This window comes from Gopherus evgoodei, unplaced genomic scaffold, assembly GCF_007399415.2.
Source record: "Gopherus evgoodei ecotype Sinaloan lineage unplaced genomic scaffold, rGopEvg1_v1.p scaffold_46_arrow_ctg1, whole genome shotgun sequence".
In the NCBI taxonomy this organism is placed as follows: domain Eukaryota; kingdom Metazoa; phylum Chordata; order Testudines; family Testudinidae; genus Gopherus; species Gopherus evgoodei.
Window position 1 is genome coordinate 694,845 of NW_022060067.1, and position 27,910 is coordinate 722,754.

The 27,910-nt window shown below is 49.1% G+C and overlaps 1 protein-coding gene, 1 long non-coding RNA gene and 1 other non-coding gene across 3 annotated transcripts in view; 2 read left to right on the top strand and 1 right to left on the bottom strand.

The window, feature by feature from the left end:
• Nucleotides 1-27,910, bottom strand: part of LOC115642835 (zinc finger protein 850-like) — a 453,819-nt gene that overhangs the window by 57,365 nt on the left and 368,544 nt on the right. The gene's annotated exons all lie outside the window — the stretch shown is intronic.
• Nucleotides 10,787-11,415, top strand: LOC115642842. The gene is made up of 2 exons (XR_003998251.1): nucleotides 10,787-10,821; nucleotides 11,139-11,415. It is a non-coding gene; the product is annotated as an uncharacterized LOC115642842 (long non-coding RNA).
• On the top strand, nucleotides 12,861-12,942 carry TRNAS-GCU. Its single transcript has one exon. It is a non-coding gene; the product is annotated as a tRNA-Ser (tRNA).

Sequence of the window (27,910 nt, forward strand, 5' to 3'; positions counted from 1 at the left end):
ATTTTTGCCTTTCTCCCCTCTTGAAAACTCCAGGAACTTCCAGTTCCATTGGGAAAATGTTTCTGCTCCCTCCATCCTTGTCCTAGATCTGGGGGTGAGGGAGGTGGGTCAGCACTGCCACACAATGGTCTCTTCCACAGCGTTCTGGACTCATTCTTTCTGAACTCTGGTGTCATTGAGACCGTTGTTAATCCAGAGTCATTGTATTGAAGGACAAGGAGTGACTCCAGATGGACAGTGGGGCAAATGAGATCAGCAGTTCTCCCTTCTAGGTCCTCTCCCCAGAGAGCTAAAGGAGGGAAGCTGCTCAAACGCTCTGTCCCTCTCTGCTCAGGATACTGGGGTTCAGCTTCTTGAGTCAGAGACTGCAGCCTCCATTGTGATCTGGGAGACCAGGCTTGGCAGCTGCTGCTCCCCCAGTGGGGTTCTGTGCTGGGAAGTGACCTTAATTAAAGCTGCTTCTCTGCAGAGCTCAGGGGATGACTTTCTGCAGCTGGTCCTAGTCCCCTAGGGCAGGCCAGGGCCCTGTTAATACTAAATTCTTAGCCAGAGTCTCCAGGTAACTGAAAGACCTTAGGGAAAGTACTGGGGACTGGCAAGAAAGTGACTCTGCACAAACAGCCCCTCCTCATTTCTCCTCCCAGTAGCAATTACCAGGGGAAAATCCAGCCATGGGAGAGCAAAGCCCCCAGGAACGGGACTGTCCCAGCAGAGGGGCAGGGAGAGAGGACAGGGGAAGGAGAGACTGAAAGGGGCAGTGGGAGAAATGAGTGGGGGGAGAGATTTTCAGCTCTCTGATCCACCCAGACACATGTATTGCTGCATCCCTGGGCAGAACCACATTCCAGTGAACAAAACAAGGATCTGAGAGAGGAAAAGCCAGTTCCTGACTCCATATTCCCCCTGCTGCGGGGTGTGGCTGCCATGGGGTCAGTGTCCGAGGGAATCCCCCACAGTGACTCCTTTGGTTCTGCTCTTTTCTAGACTTGTGTTCAGAGAAGGGGTGAGGGGAGGGAGAAGGGAGGTTAAAAATGTATCTGGGATTAGCCTGGCAGGAGGAGCCAGGTCTACACTGTAATAAACAGATTGAGCATTTCCCAGCATGGCAGAATCTAGGGTGTCTGTCTGCAGGGAAAGGGCCTGGGGAAATTGTGATGTGAAATTAACTAAAACCGGTTCTGAAACGCCCATAACTGCCCTTCTCCCCCAGACAGGCTGGAGAATGACGTCCATGTTTTGCTCCAGCTCATCCCAGCGTGGCGTGGGACAGGGAAGAGAAATGGTTGCAGTGAAGTCAGTCCAGGTAGAGATTATCGGGGGGTTGCTGGTGGGTTCCTGCTGGAGGAGAGGGAGAGCAAATACACTGGAGACGGGAAGATTTGCACAGTCTGGTTTGGAGGTTGGAGCGGGGCAGGAAATTCACAGCGTGGGGAAAGGAGGTGACCAGGGTGTGGCAAACTTGTTGGGAGTTATTTAATAAGTGGCCTAGATTCTAGGAACAGACCCAGGAGGTTCGGAGGTGGAAATGCCCTAATTTGTGAAGAAAGAAAATAGCCCACCTACATGGAGCTAGTCAAACTGACCAGACTCCTAGTGCTGGAGCCTGACCTCACTAACCAGCGGCTGCTGTGAGATATGAAGGAGACACCCATGAGTCAGGCTTATTGGAGCTGCCTCTCCCTTCATATCCCGCTCCTCACAATGAGGAGGGTGTTGGGCGTCCTACCAGGGAGCTCTCCCTGGACCCTGCTAGGGGCTCCATCTCCTGTAACAGTCAGTGGCTAGTAGGGGGGTGATGGATCTGCTAGGAGAGACAAGGGGCTCTCTCTTCATCCCCTCACCCTGGTATTTGCTGGATACTCTGAGCGAGGTCGAGGTGGGACTCTCCTGACTACGATCCACCCAGAGCTTCCATTTGATTCACTCCTCTCTGCCACAAATAGTGGGGCTGTGAGTGGGGCAGCAAGTCCTTAGTGTTGGACTCTTGCTCTTTCAGGGGCCGGTGACCTTCAAGGAGGTGGCTGTGTATTTCACCAGGGAAGAGTGGGCTCTGCTGGACCCCGCTCAGAGAGCCCTCTACTGGGATGTCATGCAGGAGAACTATGAGACGGTGGTCTTGCTGGGTAAGGGTTCCTGTCCCTTCTGTTCTTGGAAGGGGAAATGAAGAGTGAAGGTTCATGCTACCCCCACAATGCCATCTGTACCCTGTCCTGTTTCAGCATCACCCCAATAGGCCAGTGACACACATAATACCAGAGACCCTCCTCTGCTGCAGCAGAACACTTTGGGAACAGAGCTCAGGAGTCGTATTGCACAGTGTCAAATATCTCCTGTTTGCTCAAGTGAAACTGGGGGTTAGGTCTGGCATAACTGTCCCATACCCCTAATCATTTTTGTTGCCCTTTCCTGAACCTTTTCCAATTCCAATATATCTATTTTTGAGATGGGGTGACAACATCTGCATGCAGTATTCAAGATGTGGGTGTATCATGGATTTATTTGCTGTTTTTACAAATATGATCTATGATATATTCTGTCATATCTATCCCTTTCTTAATTATTTCCTACATTGTTCACTTTTTTTCACTGCTGCTGCACATTGAGTGGATGTTTTCAGAGAACTATCCACAGTGACTCCAAGATCCATCTCTTGAGTGGAAACAACTAATTTAGACCCCATCATTTTGTATGTATAGTTGGGATTGTGTTTTCCAATGGGCTGCACTATGTGCTATCCTGTCATCTAGCACTGCTGAGATCCTGCATTCAGTAATATCCCTGCCCTTCCTGTTCCCTTTCTCCACCGAACCCCGCCAGCCCATGCTTCCTGTTCCCAGGTTCCCCAGGACTCTCGCACTGTCTCTGAACCTCTCTGTCAGCAAGAAGCAGTGCCAGGGACACTTGCCCTCTGTCTGGAGTCTTCGATTTCTGGGACATGGATTTACTTTCTCTTTGTTACAAGAGACTCTGTCATAATGAGTGTCTGTGATGTTACCCAGAGTACAATCTGGACTGTTAAATAGCTGTGTCCCCTCAGTTCTCCAGCATGGGGTGCCTTTTCCACTGTTTTCCCGCGAGAACAGCCCCTCTTGGCCAATTTACAGACAGTCTCCAGCATGTAACTCACTCCCAGCTACACAGTATTGAGTGCTGCTAGACAGCCACTCATGAATTACACCTCAGGAGAAAACCAGCAAATTCTCAAGTGCCCAGCTTTCCCCCAAAAATGTGCATCTTGCACTGTCCAGCACGCTACTGAACGACCCAAGCTCATATGAAGTCTGTCATTTCATCAGCGGAAAATGACATGCACCAGCTTGTTATCCCAAACAGAGTTTCCAACACACTTCAATCCACACATACTGGTTAGATGAACAATAAACCAAGCTTGTTAACTACCAAAAACTAAAACTAGGCCCAGTCCATGAAAGGGGCACTCCCAGGAGAGACTGTATAAAGGCTGGAACATGAAACACCTTTGTAAACCTGAGACAGCTGCCTTGGGGACAATGACAGGGAGAATCCCCCAAAGTGACTCTTTTGTTTCTGCTCTTCTCTGGCCTCCGATTGTTCCTTCCAAAGTGGAGTACTTTGCACTTGTCCCTACTGAATTTCATCCTATTTACTTCAGATCATTTCTCCAGTTTGTCCAGATCATTTTGAATTTTAATCCAATCCTCCAAAGCACTTACAAGCCCTCCCAGGTTGGTATTGTCCGCAAACTTGATACATGTAAGAGAGAGACTGTTACTGGGAGGGTTTCACCATGTCTCAGAAGGTTACACCCTGGTGGGAGGGGGCTAGGCCTGTACTAGAATAAGGTCACTCTGTGCTTCACAGTGTGCCAGAACCTAGAATGTGCATTAGCAGGGGAAAAGCTGGGGGGAATCGGCTTGTGGAATGGACAAAAGCCTAGTCTGAATTCTCACACCTTGGCCTTTTCACCCCGACAGGTTACAGAATAACATCCATGTTTTGCTGCAGATCATCTCGTCCTCCAGGGGCAAGGAAATGGCTGCAATGGAGCTGGCTCAGGTAAGAGATTATCAGGGAGGTGGTGGTGGGCTCTGCTTGGAGGTCGAGGAGCACTAAATGTATAGGAGGGTGGGAATTGCTAGAGGTGGTGGGAAGCAGGAAATATCTCGGGTGGAGAAAGGGAGGGGACAGGATGTGACAAACCTGCTGAGACTTGTGTAATGTAGAGTGTGATGGGTTGTCACCCCCAAGGGGCAGTTTGTGGAGCTTCTGGGATCTGCTGTGTCCTCTAACCCTCAAGCTGGGCTGGCCCTTCTCACACTGCTTTGCTGGAGATTTCGCCAGCCTCTCCAGGCCCTGTTATCACCCAACACGACAGCAGGTGGCGCCATGCAGCCAACTAAGCTACCTGAGTGCGTTACCTAAGCCACTCAAGGACAGATAGAAGACAAGAGCCAATTTCCCACTCCCCAACCTTGCACACTTGCTGTAGTATAAATCCAGAATGATACCATCTTATAGTGCACAGGGATCTCTATAATGTAAGCTCATTAATATAGTTCCCCTTCCCCTCGATATGGGACAGATGTGCACAACAAGCTTGTGCTAACCAAGCTCAGATTTGCCCCAGACGCTTCACTCGAAATACTCTGGTTAAGATAAAGCATCAAACAAGTTTATTAACTGCGGAAAGATAGATTAAGTGATTATAAGTGATAACAAACAGATCAAAGCAGATTATTTAGCAAATAACCAAAACTCAGACTAAGCCTAACATACTAGATGGATAGAATTTGAATTAGCAATTTCTCACCCTAACTGATGGTACAAGCAGTCCCCCAAGTTTCCAAGCACAAGCTAGAAATCTCTTGATCCTGGGAGCAGCACTTCCCCCACATCAGTTCTTGTTTCTCAGGTGTTTCCAGGAGTTCTCTTGTGTGGAGAATGAGGCCAAGAGATGATGTCACACCCCACCTTATGTAGCTTTTCCATATGGTGGGAACCTTTTGTTCCAAACTCAGTTCCTAGTCCAGTTTGTGGAAAAATACAGGTACTAAAATGGAGTTTAGTGTCATGTGGTCTGGTCACAGGCCCTGCTGAGTCATAGTAGCCATGACTCATAGGCTGGCTGAAACATTCACAGGAAGGCTAAGCTCTTCCACAGTCCATTGTCTTTGTTGAGCCATCAGCACTGTCTGGCTTCTTCATTGTTGTACCTGAAAGGTTCATTGTGGGTGTTACCCAGAGTAAGCACATTTGAAATACAGATCCAGAGTCAATATCCATAACTTCAGGTACGAACATGATATGTGCACACAAATAGGATAATCATATTCAGCAAATCAGAACTTTTCCAATGACACCACACATGAGGCATCTTGTACAAAATAGATCATAATTATGTCCTAATCATATTATAATCATACCACTATGATGAATATGGGGGTGTAGTGTCAGATAGGTCCTAATTTCAAGGCACAGGAGTTGGGAATGGAACTTCCCCTCTTTGTGGAACAGGAAATAACCCTCCAGCCAGGGCTGGGACAACTTCCCAGACTCCCAGTGATGGAGCCTGAATCTACTGGCATTTCATTAATTACCACCAACCGAAATCTTTGTGGCAACTGTAAACTTTATCAGTGGTGATTTTGTACTCTCTTCTAAGTCATGGATAAGAATGTTAAATAGCACAGGGCCAAGAACCAATCCCTGCAGGATCCTGCTAGAAAGAAATCCGTTCGACCATGGTTCCCCATTTCCTATCAGAGTTTTTAATCTATTTAATGTATACCGTGTTTATTTTGTATCATTCTAGTTTTTTAGTAAAAATATTGTGCTGATCAAGTCATGTCCCTTACAGAAGTTTAGTTATATTACATCAATACTATTAGCTGCAACCAAACTTTTGATCTCATCCAATAAGGATATCCCGTTAGTTTGATAGGCTCTATTTTCTCTAAACCTTTGTTAATGGGCACTACAGTTCTGACCTTCTAACTTCTATTCTTTACTATTGACTTCCCCTTTCTTCCATATATTTTATTTGGAGAGTGCTGGGATTCCTACCAGGGAGCCACTAACAGGGTCCAGAGACAGCCCCATCTCCTATATTTAGCTCTGGCTAGTAGCTATGTGATAAATGTGAAGACCCTGCTTCTGTCTGTCAGATGGGAGACACAAAGTTTCTCTCTTTCTACCCTCTGATGCCTCCTGGCTGCTCTAGGCAAGGTGGGATGGGACTCTGTTAACATATTCCTCTCGGAGCTTCCATTTCCCTGGTGCTGCTGTTGCATGACTAGTGGGGTTGTGAGTGGGTCAGCAGGTACTGAGTGTTGGACTCTCGCTCTTTCAGGGGCCGGTGACCTTCGAGGAGGTGGCTGTGTATTTCTCCAGGGAAGAGGGGACTCTGCTGGACCCCACTCAGAAAGCCCTCTACAGAGATGTCATGCAGGGGAACTATGAGACGATGGTCTTGCTGGGTAAGGATTCCTGTCCCTTCTGTTCTTGGAAGGGGAAATGAAGAGTGAAGGTTCATGCCACCCCCACAATGCCATCTGTACCCTGTCCTGTTTCAGCATCACCCCTTAGGCCAGTGACACACATACTACCAGAGACCCTCCTCTGCTGCAGAACACTTTGGGAACAGAGCACAGGAGCAGTATCACACAATGTCAAATATCTCCTCTTTACTCAAGTAAAACTGGGGGTTAGGTCCAGCATAATGAACAGAAGCTTCCTACCCCCAGCCTTCTCTCAAACCCCGAGCCTTCTCTACCCAAACCAGAATGTGCTTGGGGTGTAACAAGCAGGCGGCTGGAGTCAGAGCTGCCAGTCCAGGGTTACTTATCATACAGACACTCCGTGCTTCCTTGAACTCTGGCTGGGAGTATCCAGACAGGGGAGCTCCAGCAGCAGAACACTGAATCTCACCCAGAATTACAGATGACACAACTCCTCGCTGATCTGGATTGCACCCCAGCATGTGAAAATGGCCTAGGTTGGTAGTGACATTTCTTGAGACATGGAGAGTCTTGCTCCCATATCACCAGGTGTAATAGCAATAACAGGAAAGGCCAAATATGGAAAACTGATTGTTCAGCTTGCTTTTGACCTGCATCATATTTTGCAATATATTCCAAATAAGGAAATTAACGTGCAACATATGTGTCATTGTTTGTGGTTTTAAGCTGTAAAAGGCTTGTGTGATTTTTAGCTCGGGGACAATTTTCCAATAGCTGTCGCCCCCTGCGTGCTTGTAACCAAGAAAAGAGCCTCAGGCTGAGCTGATTCAACTATTAATCCTGTGGTCGTTTTCCACAACAGCCTCAATAGGTCCCTGTGATGGAATGTAAGGCTACATCTAGACTACCCACCGTATCGGCGGGTTAAAATCGATTGCTCGGGGATCGATATATCACGTTTCATCTAGACACGATATATCAATCCCCGAGCACGCTTATATCGATTCCGGAACTCCACCAACCCCAACGGAGTTGCTGATTCGACAGGGGGAGCCGCGGACATCAATCCCGCGGGGTGAGGATGGGTGAATAATCCTATCTTAGATATTCAACTTCAGCTATGTTATTCACGTAGCTGAAGTTGCGTATCTAAGATTGATTCCCCCCCCCCAGTGTAGACCAGCCCTTAAAGTCTTCACACCTTCCCCCTGCAAGAGAATGGCTATATGACCAGCTGTTTGCCTTGCTGTCTCTGAGGAACTGGTCTGTGGGTGTTCCCCAGAACTATAAAAGCAGCAAAGAATCCTGTGGCACCTTATAGACTAACAGAGGTTTTGGAGCATGAGCTTTCGTGGTGAATACCCACTTCCTCAGATGCATGTAATGGAAATATCCAGGGGCAGGTATATATATGTGTGCTAGCAAGCAAGCTAGAGATAACGAGGTCAGTTCAATCAGGGAGGATGAGGCCCTGTTCTAGCAGTTGAGGTGTGAAAACCAAGAGAGGAGAAACTGGTTCTGTAATTGGCAAGCCATTCACAGTCTTTGTTCAATCCTGAGCTGATGGTGTCAAATTTGCAGATGAACTGAAGCTCAGCAGTTTCTCTTTGAAGTCTGGTCCTGAAGTTTTTTTGCTGCAGGATGGCCACCTTAAGGTCTGCTATAGTGTGGCCAGGGAGGTTGAAGTGCTCTCCTACAGGTTTTTGTATATTGCCATTCCTAATGTCTGATTTGTGTCCATTTATCCTTTTCCGTAGAGACTGGCCATCACATACAGCCCCCAGCTAAAACCCCTCCAACGCATCATCAAGGATCTACAACCCATCCTGGACAATGATCCCACACTTTCACAGGCCTTGGGTGGCAGGCCAATCCTTGCCCACAGACAACCTGCCAACCTGAAACATATTCTCACCAGTAACTGCACACAACACCATAATAACTCTAGCTCAGGAACCAATCCATGCAACAAACCTCGATGCCAACTCTGCCCACATATCTACACCAGCGACACCATCACAGGACCTAACCAGATCAGCCACACCATCACTGGTTCATTCACCTGCACATCCACCAATGTAATATATGCCATCATATGCCAGCAATGCCCCTCTGCTATGTACATCGGCCAAACTGGACAGTGTCTACGGAAAAGGATAAATGGACACAAATCAGACATTAGGAATGGCAATATACAAAAACCTGTAGGAGAGCACTTCAACCTCCCTGGCCACACTATAGCAGACCTTAAGGTGGCCATCCTGCAGCAAAAAAACTTCAGGACCAGACTTCAAAGAGAAACTGCTGAGCTTCAGTTCATCTGCAAATTTGACACCATCAGCTCAGGATTGAACAAAGACTGTGAATGGCTTGCCAATTACAGAACCAGTTTCTCCTCTCTTGGTTTTCACACCTCAACTGCTAGAACAGGGCCTCATCCTCCCTGATTGAACTGACCTCGTTATCTCTAGCTTGCTTGCTAGCACACATATATATACCTGCCCCTGGATATTTCCATTACATGCATCTGAGGAAGTGGGTATTCACCCACGAAAGCTCATGCTCCAAAACGTCTGTTAGTCTATAAGGTGTCACAGGATTCTTTGCTGCTTTTACAGATCCAGACTAACACGGCTACCCTCTGACCCCAGAACTATAACTTTTTCAGTAATATCATACTGTAAAATCTCACAATTTTACATACAGTGTTACTACACATTATAACAGGAGGATAATATTCAGTAGGTTATGCGTTTTCTAATGATACCTCACAAGCCATACTGGGTACAAAATTGATCATAATTTTCTAGAAGAGTGAACACAGGGGTATAGACTGACACAGTGTCTGTGTGTGTGTTCCCAGCAGATATGTGGGTATTTCAATCCCTCATAAGCACAATGTTTGGCATCTTCAAGGACCTGGGGAACTGGTCCTGGGAATTCACTAGTTTAGCAAGTGTGAGACTGCATGAAATTGTGAGACACTTCGGTATTAATAATAAAATAATATAATCTGATAAAATTGCAATGAATCATGCTAGGTATGCCATGTAAAGTGTCAGTGAAAATGTTATGATTTGCCAAGTATGATAATTTTGTTTCTATGTTTCTATCACCCTTGTATTGTGAGTTACAGATATGTAGGTATATCTGTATTTCCAGACTTGTGCAGTTTTTCTGGGTGACACCCCCAGACATATTGGCATCAACACTGCCTAGCCTGTTTGATGGCCCATTGAGGGTCATCAGCTGTACAATGAGCCCATGGACCAAGGGGATACACCTATTGAGTCAGCAAGACATGCTGGGGTATGCCTGTGTAATGAGACCTCCAAAGCTTTTCCATGCCATGTGCTGTGAAGCTTGTGTTTGGGACACAGGAAGTACAAGCCACATGGCAAAAGGAATATAAAGTGCAGCTGCATCATCTCCATCTTGTCTTCAATCCCCCTTCCTACCTCTGGAGCAACTTCTCTACAAATTGAACCCTGGAACAAAGGACTGAATGACCCATCCAAGCCGTGGATGCGTTCCAGACAGACTTTCAAGCCAGCAACTCACCAATACTGCTAAGAACCTGATATATCCATTTTGGAATGTATCTGACTGCTTTTCCATTTAACTTCTTTCTGTCTTTCTTTCATTTAAACCTTTAGTTTAGATGCTAAAGAATAGTCTGGAAGGATGGAATTTAACTTCATTCTTTCATTCGTTCTTCTAAACATTTAGTTTAACTGCTAAAGGATTGGCTGTCAGCATGGTATTTTGGATGAGATCCAAACCTATAGTGACTGGGTAATGTGGCTAACCTTCCACCCACCCACTTCCTGGATCCAATTAGGATCACTCTCCTGCTGCCCTCTGGCCATGCTGTATCACAGTGAGCAGAGTTTTTAAGTAACCTCTCACTGTATGGGACCTAGTTGCTGATTAGGAGTCAGAAAACTGTCATGCAATAAAGGGGGCCGTGTGATTTCTTTTTTCAGAGTCTCGTTAACCAGTGTGTGGGATCAGAAGCACAGTTTGTGACTGGTCAGTGAGTTTAACTTCAGTGTTAACCACCAGTTTGGGGAGCATCTGCTCTCCCTTTTTCAGCCTGCTCTGACCTTGGCATTTTCAGTGAGGACTGCCCCAGGCACACCAGGTCACACTAAGCACTGAAGATAAATTAATAGAATGTTTTTAATGATTAAGTTTTATGAAATCAACTGAACTCCTTTGTTTTCTTTCATCTGAGCAGGGTTTCTGGTTTTCCAACGTGATGTGATCTCCCAGCTGGAACAAGGGGAAGAGCCATGGGTCCCAGAGCTGCAGGGTTCAGAGGAAAGAGAGATCCTGAGATCTCCCCGCACAGATGAGGAAACATTAAACCAACTCAGAATCTGTAAGTGTCTCAAGGAAACATCTGGAATGCCCTACAAGGTCTTCGGAAGTCTCTCAGTTCATTATTGTCCATAGCAGGGGTCGCATCTGCAGGGTAAATATAGCTCAAGGCTTCCTATAGAACCTAGCAGACACCGGGCAGTAGCTTTCTCCCTTCCCCCTGCGAAGTTGGATGGGATGTGAAGGCTGAATTGATCCCCTCCTCTCTCCTGTTGGGGGGAGCTGAGTTCCTGATTTTTATTTGACCTCTCTCCAGCACTTGTTTTGGTTTGACCTTCCCCTTTCCATCCCTGTTTGAGGTTTCTGTCTCTATCACAGCAGGTGATGCAATGACGTGTGAGAAAGAGGAGCAGAATTCTCAGCAGGGAAATGTTGAGCAAGTGGATAAACACAGAGCATTATCGCAAAGAATGAAAAGGAATGTGTCCAGCAGTCACGAGCAGGGAAGATCCTGTGAGGTTCAGCACAGACCAGAAAAAGAGCAGGGAAACCAGCCAGGGGAGAAAATGGATAAATTTATTTCCTGTCAGGGAACTCAGAAGGGCCTTAAGGAAACCAGAATACAGCAGGAAATCTGCAGGGAAAAGCAAAAAAATACATGCGCTGAGTGTGGGAAAAACTTCACTTACAGATCACGCCTTTCTCAACATCAGAGAATCCACACAGGGGAGAGGCCCTATGAATGCCGTGAGTGTGGGAAAACCTTCAAATGCAGCTCACACTTTATTAGGCATGAGAGAATCCATGGCGGGGTGGGGGGACGGACGGGGACGACAGGCCCTGCGAATGCTGCAAGTGTGGGAAAACCTTCAATCGCAGCTCAAACCTTATTACCCATCAGAGAATCCACACAAGCGAGAGGCCCAGCGAATGCCGTCAGCCTGCCTGCACAACTCGTAAAGCGGCGAGGGCCACATTACTCTAAAGAAAACAGCTAAGGGCGGAAACCCCCCGGCCCTGCAGAACCACCCCCACCTCAGGACTTCCCGGCCCGGTGGAAACACCCCGCCCAGCCCTGCAGAAACAAACCCTCCTTCCCCAGCACCGCCCCACCAAAACAGCTGTGGGTCAAAAAGGAAGGTTGGGGGTGGGGTGGTGATACTTGATTTTAAATCAACCAGGGGCTCCCAGCTGAAGAGGTGGCTGGGAGCCCTCAGAGTCAAATTAAAGGGCCCGGGGCTCGGTGGCTGGGGGAACCCGGAGCTTTGTGGGGCTGGGGCAGTGATTTAAAGGGCCCAGAGCTGTTGCTGAGAGGAGCCTGAGCCCTTGAAATCCCAGCCCCACTCCATCCGCTGGAGCTGTGGCCGGAATTGAAAGGGCTCTGGGCTGCCTGCAGCCGCAGGGATCTCTGAGCCCTTTTGAATCACGGCAGCGGCTGAGATTTAAGGACTCTGGGCTGCCCGTGGTGGCAGAGAAGTGATTGAGGATGTCACCCTAAACCAGTGGTCCCCAAACATTTCACACTTGTGCCCTCTTATCCATGGCTGTGGCCCCTCGGAAGCCACAGTCGAGAACTAGGGCTGGGAGTGGGGCTGTTTCTTGCTGGGGAGAGGGATGTGGACAGTGGTAAAGGGGTCGACGCCGGGCTGGGAGCCAGAGTCTCAGGCTGAGGGTGGGGTTGGGGAAGAGCTGGGACAGAGTGCTGCTGAGTAGTGCTCCCTCCCTGCCCTCCATAGGGGCTGGCTCAGGCCCTGAGGTGCCTACCCCTCCATCAGGACGCAATAGGTATGTTCTGCTGCCCTTCACTCATACAGGAAGGAGAATAACATTTCATTCCACTCAATCCTAAAGTGATTTGTAACCCACCACCATCCCAAACTGGTCATTTTGGGCAAGCGGCCCCATCATGCTGCATACCTAGGCAGAGTAGGTGTGTCTATGCAAACATGGTCTGTTCCTGAAGTCTTTCCCCCAGTTCCTCACTAGATGTGAGTGGGGAGCTCATTCAGCCCCTGCTTACGCTTAGTATTTAAAAACTCCATCATATCCCTATCTCTGCCGGCCTTAAATTTCTCTTCCTGTCCATTTCCTGACAGCTCAGGTGAGGTGACCGAGTGGTTAAGGTGATGGACTGCTAATCCATTGTGCTCTGCACGCATAGGTTTGAATCCCATCCTCATTGGAGGCATTTGGTCTTCACCCCTCCTTTATAGACAACCATCTCCCCTTTGGTACAATAACAGCTCTAGCAATGTTGCTTCCTACAAACAAAAACCTTCTGAGAAATTCAGAGCCTCTATTGCTTTAAATAAAATGTCTAAATCCCACATTTCTAAAATGTTTTTCTCTAGTCCTGTATTTCTTAGCTTTTCTCTCAAAAGGTAACATCCTCATAATCTCCCCCAAACACCCTGGGACCTGCCCAAATTCTTAAAATACTCCCATCCTGAGCAAGGCCTCAACAGTGAACCAGAGCTAGTGTCTAGGCCAAGCTGTTCTGAAGGAGGCAACTCAAACATTTTCTCTCTGCTTCCCTTGGCAAAGTCTGACTGGGAAAAGAAAATCCCCCAAACTGAAAATTTTCTGCTGAAAAACCAATACCCTAGTCTGTTTGGGGACTTTGGTTTGAATGCGTTATTATTATTCTCTTCTGATTTCTGAATCAGTTTTGTCATCCAGGTGTGTTTCCAGCTGTTGAGTTGTGGGGAGAGAGGCCAAGTCATGATGTCTCTACCCCTCTTTCATAGTTCCTTCCAACTTTCTAGAAAGCTCCTTTGCTAGGATGTGAGTCAAGCAGTGCCCAGTGTTGCTGTGTTATCTCGGAGAAGTCTGCATTGTACACGGTTCCTGGGATAGTCCTTGGGAGTGTGGATCCCTTTCATGGGCCAGCAGCGAGTCTGGTTCCTCCATTGTCACACCTGAAAGGCTGGTGGTGGGCATTTCCCAACCTCATAACATATCTCAGTAACACACACAGAGCAAACTTCATAACTTCCCAGCCAATGCTACACACACAGACCAACACAATATTAATGTTCAACAGATCAAGACTTTTGAAATGATACCTCACCAGGCAGACTTTGTACAAACCGTATCATCATTATATGAGAGTGGTGAATATGGGGCTTCGAGGTGCTACTCTGAGCACAGCGTGCCACATCTGGGCTGACATTGCAATGGAGATGTACCCGTAGAGTCCATCTCTGCTAGGATAAAGATGGCAGCATGGCTGGCCTGGGTCATCTGACTTGGGCTCATGGAGCTAACGCTGAGGGGCTAAAAACTGTGGTGCAGATATTTGTGTTCACGCTGAAGCCTGGGTTCAGAAACCCTCACCCTCCTGGGGTCTCTGAGGTTGGGCTCAAGCCCATCTGTCTGCACTGTAATGTTATAGTCTTGCAGCCCAAGCCCCATAACCCCGAGTCAGCTGGCCGGGCTTTGAGATAGGTGCCCTGCGTGTTTTAATCACAGTGTAGACATAACATTAGGATACATCTACAGTGCAATGAAACACCATGGCTGGCCCATGTCAGATTAATCAGGGTCATGCGGCTTGGTCTGTGAAGTTGCATTATACGTATCTCGGCTCAGGCTCTGTACCCTGCTCTAGGAGCCCAGAAGGTTGGGAGGGAGTTTAGCGAGTGGAAATGGTAAAACTGCAGTGAAGTATTACCCTGGACTCATGGCATTTCTCCATCGGTCTGTCTGCTTTGGGAGAGGGACATAAACATGTCCTGCTGCAGTCGTTATTTCAAAGGGTGGTTTAGGATTTTCATTCTCAAACATGGTGCACAAAGTAGGACTCAATCCTCAGTGTAAATAAACAAGCTACCAACACATCAGGGATTCCAATAACAGCGGCAGGTATTCTCTGGGCACTGAGATTTTTCAAGGAGTTGGTGGCTCCTTTCTTTCCTCTTCCTGCAGTAAACTCAGCTATTTATTCCATCCTTGATGATTCATGGAATAACAGCAGCAGCCTGAAGAAAGAGGAGAGGGAATATCTCATTGCCAGGGGTGAAGGTGGCCACGTCCCCTCTGTTTGACCATTGCCATTGCAGGAGAGAAGGTTTCAGTGGAATTGAATGCCCTGGCTCAGACAAGTGACACAGGAAGATTTTACTGTTCATGGATCCATGCAAAGGAAATTGTGTCTCTGTGTGAAAATGGGGAGGGAAATGAAACACCCACATGGTGGCATCTAAGGCAGAAGGGACCCCTATAGGATTAGAACAGAATAAATTCTCAAGCAGCATGTTTCTTACTTTGCCCATCTGTCAATGTTGATGATTATCAATGGAAATATTTTGCCATTGGATTGTGTGTTTACACAGAAATTGACATTTACTAATGAATAAGTAATTCTTCCAAGCCTGCCTAGTCTGCCGGTGCTGAGTTTAGAAGGACAGAGTCACTCTTCCCCGTCCCCATGCCAGGCCTGGGCTCTCCATGCTGCCCACTTTCCGCAATGTTGGGATCCATCCCTGATCTCCCCTCAGACCTCTGCCCCCCACCCCCACTTCTGGGATCCCCTCCCCACACTGTCCAAATGCCCTGCTTCTAGGATCCCTCCCCCTTGCCCTTCCTCCCCTCTGAGCAAAAGCTCTGCACTATTCCCACACTGGGAATTGAACCCCAGGCTACCTGGGTGAAAACCAGGAATCCAGATCACTAGACCACATGGGACTGGGGTTGTGTTGTTGGTTTACCAAACCAACCCCTCATGAGAGCAGCAGCACCACCCAGCAGGGATTGCACACAGGGCTGCATTAACCCTTCAGGTGCTGAGGTTTTCCCTCTGTCCATTCCCAGTGCCTGTGATCAGGAAATAGACATCAGGGCTCCTAGGTGCTGCACAGACCATGACTGAGATCAGGACCCCACATTGCGCTAGGTGCTGTACAATCCCTGGCCAACACTGGGACACCCAGGGGGTTCCCCTCAATTTCCATGAGCCTCTGCTGCCCAACTTCTGACTCCCTCTGGCTCACCCCCCCCCCACAAAAAACCCACTTTTCCAAACAGTCCTCCTTTCCCTGCCCCCTAATTTTGCTTTCACACCCTGGGACCATCTCCTCTCTTCGTCCCTCCTCTCCCCCCGAGGTGAGCAGAGATGGAGGCTACTTCAGCCAGCAGAGTCAGCCCCAGCGATTCACCCAGGGGCAGTGTTTGCAGACACAGAGAGGGAGCAGCTGGGAGCAGGGGGTGCTGGGAAGAAGGAGGCAGGAGAACAAAGCCCAGAGCCCGGGGGAAGGGCAGCTCCTGGGGCGGGGCAGCTCCTGGGGGCGGGGCTCTGGCACAGGCAAGGGGCGGGGCAGCTCCTAGAGGAGGGGTCTGGCACAGGCAAGGGGCGGGGCAGCTCCTGGGGGAGGGGCTCTGGCATATTGTGACATGGAGCCCGGGCTGAGCAGCTGCTCACTGGTTCTCCAGGTGCTGCCAGCAGCGCTGGAGCTGCCCGAGCCGGAGAGGAGCCCCTGTTCTCAGCTGCAGCCAGGATCTGCCCCCAGCCCCGCTGGGATCCAGGTGGGGACAGATACTGGGGCCCGAGGGTTCCCCTTGGTGTGGCTGGCGGGGGGCAGGAGGGGAGGGGAGAAGCTGGAGCTGCAGGCAGGGGAAGGATAGGGGGACAGGCAGGGGGTTGGACGGTCTCTGTGCAGCCAGGAAAGTCCAGGGGGAGAGTGTGTGTGAGTGTCCCGGGCACAGGCGTGCGCGTGGGTGAGCCCCGGCACCCCAATGCCCTGAGCTCCGGCTAGGGAGGCTGTTCCTCCCCCTCCCGTGAAAGCTCCAGGGGAAGAGGAGGAGGCTGCGGTGGCTGCAGGCGGGTGCTCAGCCCCCCCCAGGAATGACCCACTGTCGGCAGCTTGTGATGCCTCCTCCGCTGAGCTTTTCCCTGGGGGCAGCCTGCGCGCAGCTGAGATCAGCTGTTTGCTGGGCAGGCTCCACTCAACTGCTCTCCCCTCCCTGCTCCTGCGGGGGCTGAGTGAGTCTCTCCCCAAAAATCCTCAGGGGTCGGGGTGGGCGGGGGGTGTGGGGCCAGCAGCAGCACAGCCCGAGCCTCTCCCTGAGGCTGCCCCACATTTCGGGGTGATGGCTCTGCCATGACCTTCGCATGAATCGCTGCTCCCCACCCGCCAGGCTCGGCTCCAGCCACAGGAGCATCGGGTGCCCCAGGGAGCCCAGCTAGGCTGGGGCTGGGGGCAGTGGAAGGTTAGGGGAAGAGGAAGCTCCAGATAGTGGCAGAAGGGGCGGGGGAGGGGAGAGAAGCCGAGCTGGAGTGGGGGAGGAGAAGCCTCGGACTGGACTGGAGCCACGCTGGGGAGGGGCAGGGGGGAGGAGAAGCCCCGGGCCCCTGCAGGAGCTGCAGTGGGGGGAGGAGGGGGAGAAGCACCAAGCTGGGGAAGAGGAGGAGAAGCCACGCTGGGTTGGTGTTATATCCTTGGGGGCAGCCAGTTTAGGAAGAAATCACTTGAGGCCAGACAGCAGACAGTTAACAAAACTACCATTTATTTACAGACACAGAGCTCGCCTAACAGGCTGAAGCTTGCTGGGCTATCCCCTAATAATATAACTCAGTTGCCATAGGAACAAAAACCATGACAACCAAATACACAGCATTTCCCCCCCACCCAATAAGAACACCTCCCCTAAATAAAACACACACTAGACTAGAGAAGGAGGGTAGACTGCCTCCATTCCCGGCTAAACCCCGGAGATTATTTTGTCCCATAACTGTGGGTTCACCCTAGCTAAAGATCCAGCCGATGAGGAGGCCTTCTGTCTCTAGGTGGATTACGGCAAACTTCTGGTGTTGTTGCACCCGAAAGTACCATGGGCTCAGGGTCTGCAGGACGAACAGGTGAGGAGGTGGTATCAGCTCGTGCTGGGCAAAGGGGTATCTCAGCCGCCGGCAGTAATGGAGGAGAACAGTCAGGAACAGGTGATTTGTGATTCAGTGTCTCACCAGAAGATGTGAAGTCAGACCACTCAACTGCAGATGTGTCTGAGGACTGGCATGACCTAGCAACAGCTAATGTACATGTCACTGCCAGGTAAGATTCTCTGCAGTCTGGACTGTGTAGGAAACAGGTCCTGTTTGAGTGATGATCATGGCAGGGACCCATTTAGTTCCAGAAGTATAATTCCGAGCCAAAACTGGCTGTCCCGGGCTAAAGGTTCGGTCTTTTGCTCTGGGTGCACGTCTGATGACTTGATGTTGCTGCTGATGTTGCACAATTTGTCAGGGTTCAGAAGGTTTCAGCAGATCAAAGCAAGTGCGCAGCTGTCGTCCCATCATTAGAAAGGCCGGGGATGCCTGGGTGGTAGCATGAGGTGTGTTTCTGTAGGAAAGTAAGAAGGTATCCAGACGCTTTTGAATGGAGTGTTGTCCCCTTGCTGATTTCAAAGCGTGTTTCATTGTCTGCACAAATCTTTCAGCTAATCCATTGGTGGATGGATGATATGATGCTGACGTGATGTGGTGTATCCCATTTGCCTTCATAAAATTTTGAAACCCCTGAGAGACGAACTGCGGTCCGTTGTCGCTCACAAGTTGTTCTGGGAGACCAAAACGACTAAAGAGTCCCCATAGTTTTTGGACAGTACTCTGCAGTAGTGGACTGCATTATAGAGGCTTCTGGCCATTTAGAATGGGCATCTACTGCCACCAAGAACATGCTTCCTTCAAGGGGGCCAGCAAAGTCAATGTGAATACGTTGCCACGGGTTTTCAGGCCAGTCTCATGGGTGTAGGGGTGCCCACTGGGGTGCATTCCTCATACCCTGACATGACATACAAGCTTTTGCTTTCTCTTCAATAGCACTGTCCAATCCAGGCCACCAAAAATAGCTTTGTGCAATTTCCTTCATGTGCACTATTCCACAGTGACTGGAATGTAGCTGTTCTAACATCTGTGATCTCAGTGGTGGTGGAATAATGACACGTCTCCCCCACAGCAAACAACCGGATTGGACCGATAACTCCGTCCTCCTGGACATGTAGGTAACAAGGTCGGATGAGACCGGAAAGGTTTGTCGAGATTTTCCATGCATCACCAGGTCCATAACTTGGGACAATACTGGCCTACGCGAGTTGCCTTCTTTATCTGAGTAGCAGTGATGGGTGTATTCTCTACCTGATCAAAGTAGAAGATTTCCTTTTGGGCACTATCTTGATGTTTGATCGGCAAAGGCAACCTTGAGAGACCATCTGCATTGCCGTGCAGAGTGGATTTCTGATATTTGATTTCATATGTGTGTGCTGAAAGTAACAATGCCCAACGTTGCATACGACTAGCAGCTAATGGAGGAATGCCTGTGTAGGGTCCAAAAATTGACGTCAGAGGTCGATGGTCTGTGAGAAGAGTAAACTTTCTCCCAAACAGGTACTGATGAAACTTTCGAATTCCAGAAACAATTCCGAATGCCTCACATTTGATTTGGGCGTAGTTAGTTTCTGCTTTGCTAGAGTGCATGAAGCAAAAGCAATAGGTCTCTCTTCTCCAGAAGGCATAATGTGTGACACGACTGCTCCCACTCCATAAGGGGAGGCATCGCAGGCCAATTGTAGGGGTAAGGATGGATCAAAGTGTGTTAGAACTTCAGAATTTAGCAGTGCATCCTTAGCTTTGTTAAATGCAACATCACAGGCTTCAGTCCACTTCCAGGCCTTGTTCTGCCCCAGGAGCTCATGAAGTGGTTTTAGCAGTGTGGCTAACTGTGAGATGAACTTTCCATAATAGTTCAGTAGTCCTAGAAACGAGTGCAGCTGGCTTACATTTCAAGGTGGGGAAGCCTCTACCATAGCTTTAACTTTTGCAGGGGCCTTATGAAGACCTGCAGAATCAATGATGTGTCCCAAATATTCAACAGAGAGCTTGAAGAATTCACACTTGTCTTTGCGAAGTCGTAGGCCATACTCTTCCAGTCTTTGTAGGGTAGCCTCTAAATTCTTTAAGTGATCCTCTTCATTCCTTCCAGTGACCAGGATATCATCCAGATAGCACTGAACTCCTGACAAGCCACACAAGATCTGGTCCATAGCCCTCTGGAACAGGGCGGGAGCAGACATTATTTCGAAGGGTAGGCGACAGTATCGATAAAGCCCCTTATGAGTCACAATAGTCAACAGATCTTAGGACTTGTAATCGACGTGCATCTGTAAATATGCTTGACTCAGATCAATCTTACTGAACTTTTGTCCCCCAGCCAGGCCTGCGAAGAGGTCATCTATGCAGGGAAGACGGTATTGCTCTGCACACAACACTGGGTTGACAGTGATTTTTAAATCACCGCAAATCCAGAGAGAGCCATCTTTCTTCACTATTGGAATGATAGGAGTGGCCCATGAGCTATGGGTAACTGGTGTTAGGACTCCATTGGTGACCAGGCGCTCCAGGTCTGCTTTGACTTTTGGCCTGATGGCATATGGCACAGTTCGGGCTTTCAGATATTTTGGTGGACTATCAGGTTTAATGTTCAATGTCACAGTGATTCCCTTCATACTTCCCAAATCATCTCCAAAAACAGCAGCATGTTTCCTTAGTATAGGGGTTAGACTGGTTTCTTCTTTAGTCATCCGGTGCACTTCTGCCCAGGTCAGCTGAATCTGCCCAAGCCAAGACCTACCCATTAAGGCTGGGTAGTTACCTCTCACCACAAACAGTGGCAATTTAGCAGCCTGTCCATTGAGCTCCACCTTAACATCAATAGTGCCCAACATGGGCACAGCTTCTCCCGTATACGTCTTCAGAACAGTTTTTGTTGCCTTAAGCGGAAGATGCTGTAGCTTTTCTTTATACACAGTTTCGGAGACCAGCGAGACGGCTGCACCGGTGTCCAGTTCCATGCGTATAGGTTTGCCATCCAATAACGGGGTTACCCCGTATTCATGTGAGCCCACTGCCAAAGACAAAACATGCAGTGGCACTTCCGCTTGCGATGAGGTGTCACCTTGATCATCCTGGGTCTGCTCTAGGGTATGCAGGGTTCCTCTTTTTGTCGGCCAGACCACAGGCCTCTTGTTCTTTTGTTTACAGGCACACTCAATGTGTCCCTTTTTGCCACAGTGTCGACACACCAGGTCCTTACACCAGCATTCTGATGCCTGGTGACCCGGCTTACCACAGCGGTAACGTTCCTGACTCTGCACAGTTTTGTGGGTAGGTTCTTGTGATACTTTTTGCAGCCTATGGGATGCACCGATGTATTGCGCCTCCCTTGTAGCTAGTTCCATGGATACAGCAATATCAACAGGCTTCTGTAATGTAAGCTGAGCCTCTGTCAGTAGGCACTTCCATATAGCTTCTCTGTAGAGGCCACATACTAACCTGTGACGCAGGGCATCATTTAACATCTCTTTAAATTCACAGTGTTCTGCTAGCTTTTTTAAAATTGCTACAAATTGTACAACTCTTTCATCTTCTTTTTGGTCTCTTGTGGAACCGATATCTTTCATTAACTACCAGTGGTTTTGGGGAAAAATGGGACCCCAGGATCCCTGTAAGATTTAGTCTCAGTAAGATTTCATGTCACTGTAAGATTTAGTCTCAGGCTTAACAGGGTATAGTAAGCTGCGTAGCAGGGAGTAGGTTTTAGCTCCTACAACACTTAAGAATATGGGCACCTTCTTCACTTCTGTAATGTCATTTGCAATAACAAAAAGCTCAAAACACTCAGTATATGCAGGCCACTGCTCTATATTCTCATCAAAAGGTTCCAGTGGCCCGCTCAGAGTAGCCATGATTTTTAGTTTCACCTTCACAGTCAGTGCAAACAAGCTGTTTGTTTGTTGGTTGTTCTTTACCTTGACTTCTACTTCCTTCTGTTGCTGGAGCAGCACCGGAATCCCATCCTCATCGCCACTTGTTATATCCTTGGGGGCAGCCGGTTTAGGAAGAAATCACTTGAGGCCAGACAGCAGACAGCTAACAAAACTACCATTTATTTACAGACACAGAGCTCGCCTAACGGGCCAAAACTGGCTGTGCTATCCCCTAATAATCTAACTCAGTTGCCATAGGAACAAAAACCATGACAACCAAATACACACCAGTAGGCAACATGACTTAGCTGGTTAAAGCACCTGTTTTGTAAACAGGAGATTCTGGGTTCAACTCCCAGTAGTGCCTTGTAGAGTAGCTTTTTGGGACACCTGCTATTGGCTACTGTCAGAGGACAAGATTCAGAGCTAGATGGACCTTTGGTCTAGCCCAGTGTGGCTGTTTTTATGGTTTAAATTACACTCACGGGCACTGATAATAGAGTTACTGAAAGTTTGGGAGTTAGGAGCTGATAGGTCAGTAGTCCAGTCCCCTCGCAGACGACCCCCTCCCTCTGGGACAGGGGCAGGTCTGAGCTCTCACACCAAATGCTTTTTGTGGCTGCCAGAATCAGTGGGCAGCTCGTTTAGTTTATGCCGAGGGTTGAGTCCTGCTTTGTGCACCGTGTTTGAGAATGAAAATCCTAAACCGTCCTTTGAAATTACGAATGCAGCAGGACGTGTTATTGTCCCTGCCCCAAAGCAGACAGACCAATGGAGAAATGCCATGAGTCCAGGGTAATATTCCCATGCGGTTTTACCATTTTCACTTGCTAAACTCCCTCCCGTACTGAGCCTGAGGCGAGACACGAACACTGCAACTTTACTGCAGCCCAAGCTGCATGATCCTGATTAATCCAACACGGGCCAGCCGTGGGTGTTTCATTGCACTAAAGACGTAGCCTAATGTCATGTCTACGCTGCGATTAACACACCCAAGGCACCTGTTTCAAAGCCCGGCCAGCTGACTGAGGGTTATGGGGCTTAGACTGCAAGACTATAAAATTACAGTGCAGACATATGGACTTGAGCCCAACCTCTGAGACCCCACGAGGAGTGAGGGTTTCCAAACCCAGGCTTCAGTGTGAACACAAATATCTGCACCACAGTTTTTAGCCCCACACCTTTAACTCCATGAGCCCAAGTCAGATGACCCAGGCCAGCCATGCTGCCATCTTTATCCCAGGAGAGATGGACTCTAAGGGTACGTCTCCACTGCAATGTCAGCCCGGGTGCGGCACGCTGTGCTCAGAGCAGCACCTGGAAGCCCCATATTCACCGCTCTCATATAATGATGATACGGTTTGTACAAAGTCTGCCTGGTGAGGTATCATTTCAAAAGTCTTGGTTTGTTGAACCTTAATATCGTGTAGAACTGTGTGTGTAGCATTGGTTGGGAAGTTATGAAGTTTTGTTCTGTGTGAGTTACTGAAATATGTTATGAGGTTGGGAAATGCCCACCACCAGCCTGTCAGGTGTGACAATGGAGAAGTCAGACTCACTGCTGGCCCATTAAAGGGATCCACATTCCCAAGGACTATCCCAGGAACCGTGTACAATGCAGACTTCTCCGAGATAGCACAGAGACAGTGGACACTGCTTGACTCACATCGTAGCAAAGGTACTTCCTAGCAAGTTGGAAGAAACTATGAAAGAAAGGTAGAGACATCATGAGTTGGCCTCTCTCCCCCACAACTCAACACCTGTAAACACATCTGGTGGACAAACACTGAACTGAAATAATTCAGAAACCAGAAGAGAAGAATAATAATACATTCAAATCAAAGTCCCCAAACAGACTAGTATTGGTTTTTCAGCAGAAAATTTTCAGTTTGGGGAATTTTCTTTTCCCAGTCAGACTTTGCCAAGGGAAGCAGGGAGAAAATGTTTGAGTTGCCTCCTTCAGAACAGCTTGGCCTAGACACTAGCTCTGGTTCACTGTTGTGGCCTTGCTCAGGATGGGGGTATTTTAATTATTTGTGAAGGTCCCACGGTGTTTGGGGGAGATTATGAGGTTGTTACCTTTTGAGATAAAAACTAAGCAATACAGGACTAGAGAATTTTTTTTAGAAATGTGGGATTTAGACATTTTATTTAAAGCAAGGGGGGATTGGAGTTTCATGGAAGGTTTTTGTTTGCAAGAAGCAACATTGTTTGATCTGTCATTGTACCAAAGGGAGAGATGGTTGTCTATAAAGGAGGGGTGAAGATTAAATACATCCAATGAGGATGGGATTCGAGCCCATACACACGTGCAGAGCACAATGGATTAGCAGTCCATCACCTTAACTACTCAGCCACCTCATCTGAGTTGTTAGGGCAGGGATAGGAGGAGAAATCTAAGGCTGGCAATGATAGGGACGCTAAGGAATTTTTAAATACTAAGCAGAAGCAGGGTCTGAATGAACTCCCCCCTCACGTCTAGAGATGAGCTGGGGAAAGACTTCAGGAACAGACCGTGTTTGCATAGACACATCTACTGTGCCTAGATATGCAGAATGATGAGGCCACTTTCCCAAAATGACCAGTTTGGATGGTGTTGGGTTACAAATCACTTTAGGATTGAGTGGAATGAAATGTTATTCTCCTTCCTGTATGAGTGAAGGGCAGCAGAACATACCTAGTCCATCCTGATGGAGGGGTAGGTGAGTGAAGAATACCTTTTATTCGACTGTATAGAAGCAATTCAGGATGTCACCCTAAACCAGTGGTCCCCAAACTTTTCACATTGTGCCTTTTTATCCATGTCTGCAGCCCCTCGGAAGCCAGGGTCGAGAACCAGGGCTGGGAGTGGGACCGTTGCTTGCTGGGGAGAGGGGTGCAGAAACAGGTAAGGGGGTTGCAGCTCGGCCAGGGGCTCAGGTTGAGGGTAGGGTGAGAGAAGAACTTGGACAGAGTGGGACTGAGTGGTGCTCCCTCCCTGCCCTCCATGGGGGCTGGCTCGGGCCCTGAGGTGCCCCCATGAACATTTCTCTGTGCCCCCGTAGGAGTCGTGCCCCAAATATTGGGGACCGCTGCCCTAAACTGACCCCTAGTCACTAAGCAGGGGCTAGTGATGCTAAAGCCCAGGGACAGGGAGTTTTGCCAGAGTGGAGCCTGCAGGTCACATCATGGGTGGTGGACACATGCTCCGTGCTCTGGAACAGCTCTGAGCCAAACCCAGGAAGAGTCGTCATCAGTGTGACATCCTCCAGGGGACGATGTCACTAGGGGAAGCCTCCTTGCCCTCAGTCCTCCTAGGACTGACCTTGGACTTTTCAGCACCCCTGTTCCACACCAGGAGCTTCCTGTAGTGAGTCACCTTAGCAGGACACCTGGGAAAGCCTTACACCCCTCACCCCAAAGGGGAGTCATGCACCCCCAACTTCCGCAATCACCAGTGACTCTCAGCCAGCGTTGTAAAACCAAAGGTTTATTAGTGGTCTGGAATCCAGCCTGGGAAAGTTCTGTGTTAGCACAGGAGGCAGGAAGATTCAGCAACGTCCATCTTGGGCAGACCCAGAACTCAGACCCTGGGCTCTCCCATCGAGTCCCCAAACCAGCAGACTCCTTGCTTCCAACAGCCCAACTCAGCCAGGTCCTTTGTCCCTCTTTTGTCCTTTGTTCTGTTTCCCAGGCAACCTGCTCACCTGGCCTCCAGCTCTTTCTTTGTTCTCTGAAGGACATAAATCCACACTGTGTAGAGGGCAAGCATAGGAGTCTATTACACATAGCACTGGCGGAGTGTCCCCTTGCTTATTAGGCTCAGAGACACTGCAAATTAATTGAATACAATAGAATATATACATTTTCCACAGGTGGGGGAAAGTGATGGGGTAGGCAGTTCCACACCCCGGGATAGGTTTTGTAGCAAGACAAAATAAGCACATTAGCCAATGGTTAACAGGTCACATAATGCCTCCACCCTGGTCTCAAGTTAGCAAGTTAACATTTCATTAATACTTTGATAAAATGTTATTAGTATAAAATATATATGTTGAATTCTAATTTGGGGTCCATAAGAATGGAGCAACTCCTTTGATTATCCAACAGGTACATTCCTAGGGGTTAAAGCAAAGAAACAGTGAAAGTATATGGCAATAAAGATTGTTTTCTGTGTGTCTGAAGGCAAGGCATTGGTCCTTGGGAAGGGAGGTGGAAGGATGCCATATCTTATACTAAGATGTGCCAACTCTTCATAAACTCAAGCCTGGATCTGTGGAAAGAACATCTCCCTACAGAAGAAACAAACACAATAAAAATGGGGATTCTTTGTTCAATCTGCAACTTTGAATAAGACACAATTATTTAGTTCTTAGCTCCAACACCTGCCAATTTGCTGACCAGGCCTATCTTAGCAAGCAAGGCTTTCTGTTTACCCAGCTTTCTCTTAGCTGGTAACTATTTGCTAGGCCTCTGGTCCCTTGACCATACTCTGGACTTTGGGTCTGGAAAAGAGCTGGCACAATCCATAGACCAGGTTGTTCTATAAAATGCACATGGATTTTAATCCTTCACATCCAGTAATGGCAAAGTTCCTGGTTCAGGCTTGTAGCAGTGATGGAATAAACTGCAGGTTCACATCAAGTCTCTGGAGTCCATCCACAGCTGGGATGGGTCATTCAGTCCTTTGTATAGACCTTCAGTTTGTAGCAAAGTCCCTCCAGAGGTATGAAGCAGGACTGAAGACAAGATGAAGATGAGGCATCAGGCTTATATAGTCTCTTACAGTGTGGTCTTTGCTTTCTTTGTCCCAAGGACACTCTATACAGCACATGGCACAGAAAAACCTTGGAATTCAAAACACCCTTAACAAATTGGAGATTTGATCTTCTTGAGCCAAACTCCATGGTTGGGCCCCTCTCTCTAGACTGGACTGAAGTGAAAACCCAGAGCCAAACACTCCTCCTGGGCAGTGCGCTCTGACCTTGAATGGTCTGATGCTGCTTAGCACTGTCAGAGCAGCTTTTGCTGGGGGATTCTCGCAGCACTTTCCAATAGCGGGAAAGTATGAAATCCCCATTTCACTGCTGGGGACAGAGCCCTAGAGTGGGGAGCAACTTGCCCAAAGTCCCCCAGGAAAAGGAAAACAACCAGCAGTGGAACCAGTAGGAAACCCAGCAATGGAACTCAGGAGTCCTGGGGGTGTGCTAGGGTGACCAGATGTCCCGATTTTATAGGGACAGTCTGAATTTTGGAGTCTTTTTCTTATCTAGAATCCTATTACCTCCCACCCCCTGTCCCGATTTTTCACACTTGCTGTCTGGTCACCGTAGGGTGTGCACATGTGTAGGTCCCAGCTGCTCTCTGCCCACCTCATTGAAGCACCTGTGCAGGGTTACTGCCCTGGGAACTGCAGGGCACCAGTGGACATGGGGTTGGCTGGAGGTAGGGTCTGGCTGCAGGCAGGGCAAGGGGTGCAGGGCTGGCTGGCTTCAGGCAGGGAGATGCATCGGGGGTTGGCTGGAGACAGGACAGGGGATGCTGGGCTGGCTGCAGACAGGGGATGCCGGGCTGGTGCAGGCTGGGGGTGTGCGGGGCCTGACTGGCTTTGGGCAGGGTCATAGGGGGGTGCGGCAGGAGTTGGCTGGATACAGGGCAGGGGGTGTGTAAGGGGCTGGCTGTGGGGCTGGTGGCAGGCAGGGCAGAGAGGACGTGGCTGGTGCGGGCAGGGCAGAGGGTGCAAGTCTGGCTGCAGACAGGGGCTGGCTGCGGGCAGGGCAGGGCAGGGCAGGGGGTGCAGGGCTGGCTGCAGGCAGGGCATGGGGCAGGGCCGGTGAAAGGATGTTTCACGCCCTAGGCAAAACTTCCACCTTGCGCCCTCCTCCCCTGTGCCCCCACCCTGAGGTGCCCCATCTCTGGCAGATTCCCCCCTCCACCCTGAGGCGCCCCTCTTGTGGCAACTCCCGCGCTCTGCCCTGCGGCACCCCCCTTGCCCCAGCTCACCCCTGCTCCGAGCACGAGCACCCCGAGCACGCCATGGCCGCTTCACTTCTCCTGCCTCCCAGGCTTGCGGCGCCTAAGCCTGCCAGGCAGTCAAGCACCCTCCTCTGAGCCACAGCAGCCCTGACAGTTGACAATAGAGGCACCTTAACCCCTGAGTCCCTTCAATGTGTCCCCCTCGGGGGTCCAGCTCCGATCACCAGATACTTGGGGTATGTCTATACTACCTGCCGAATCAGTGGGCAGCGATCGATCCAGCAGGGGTCGATATATCGCGTCTAGTGTAGATGCAATACATCGAGTGCTCTGCCCTCACCTGCTGTACTCCAGCTCGGTGAGAGACGCAGGCAGAGTCTAAGGGAGCTGCAGCAGTTGACTCACCACGACTGTGACATTATAGGTATAATCTAATA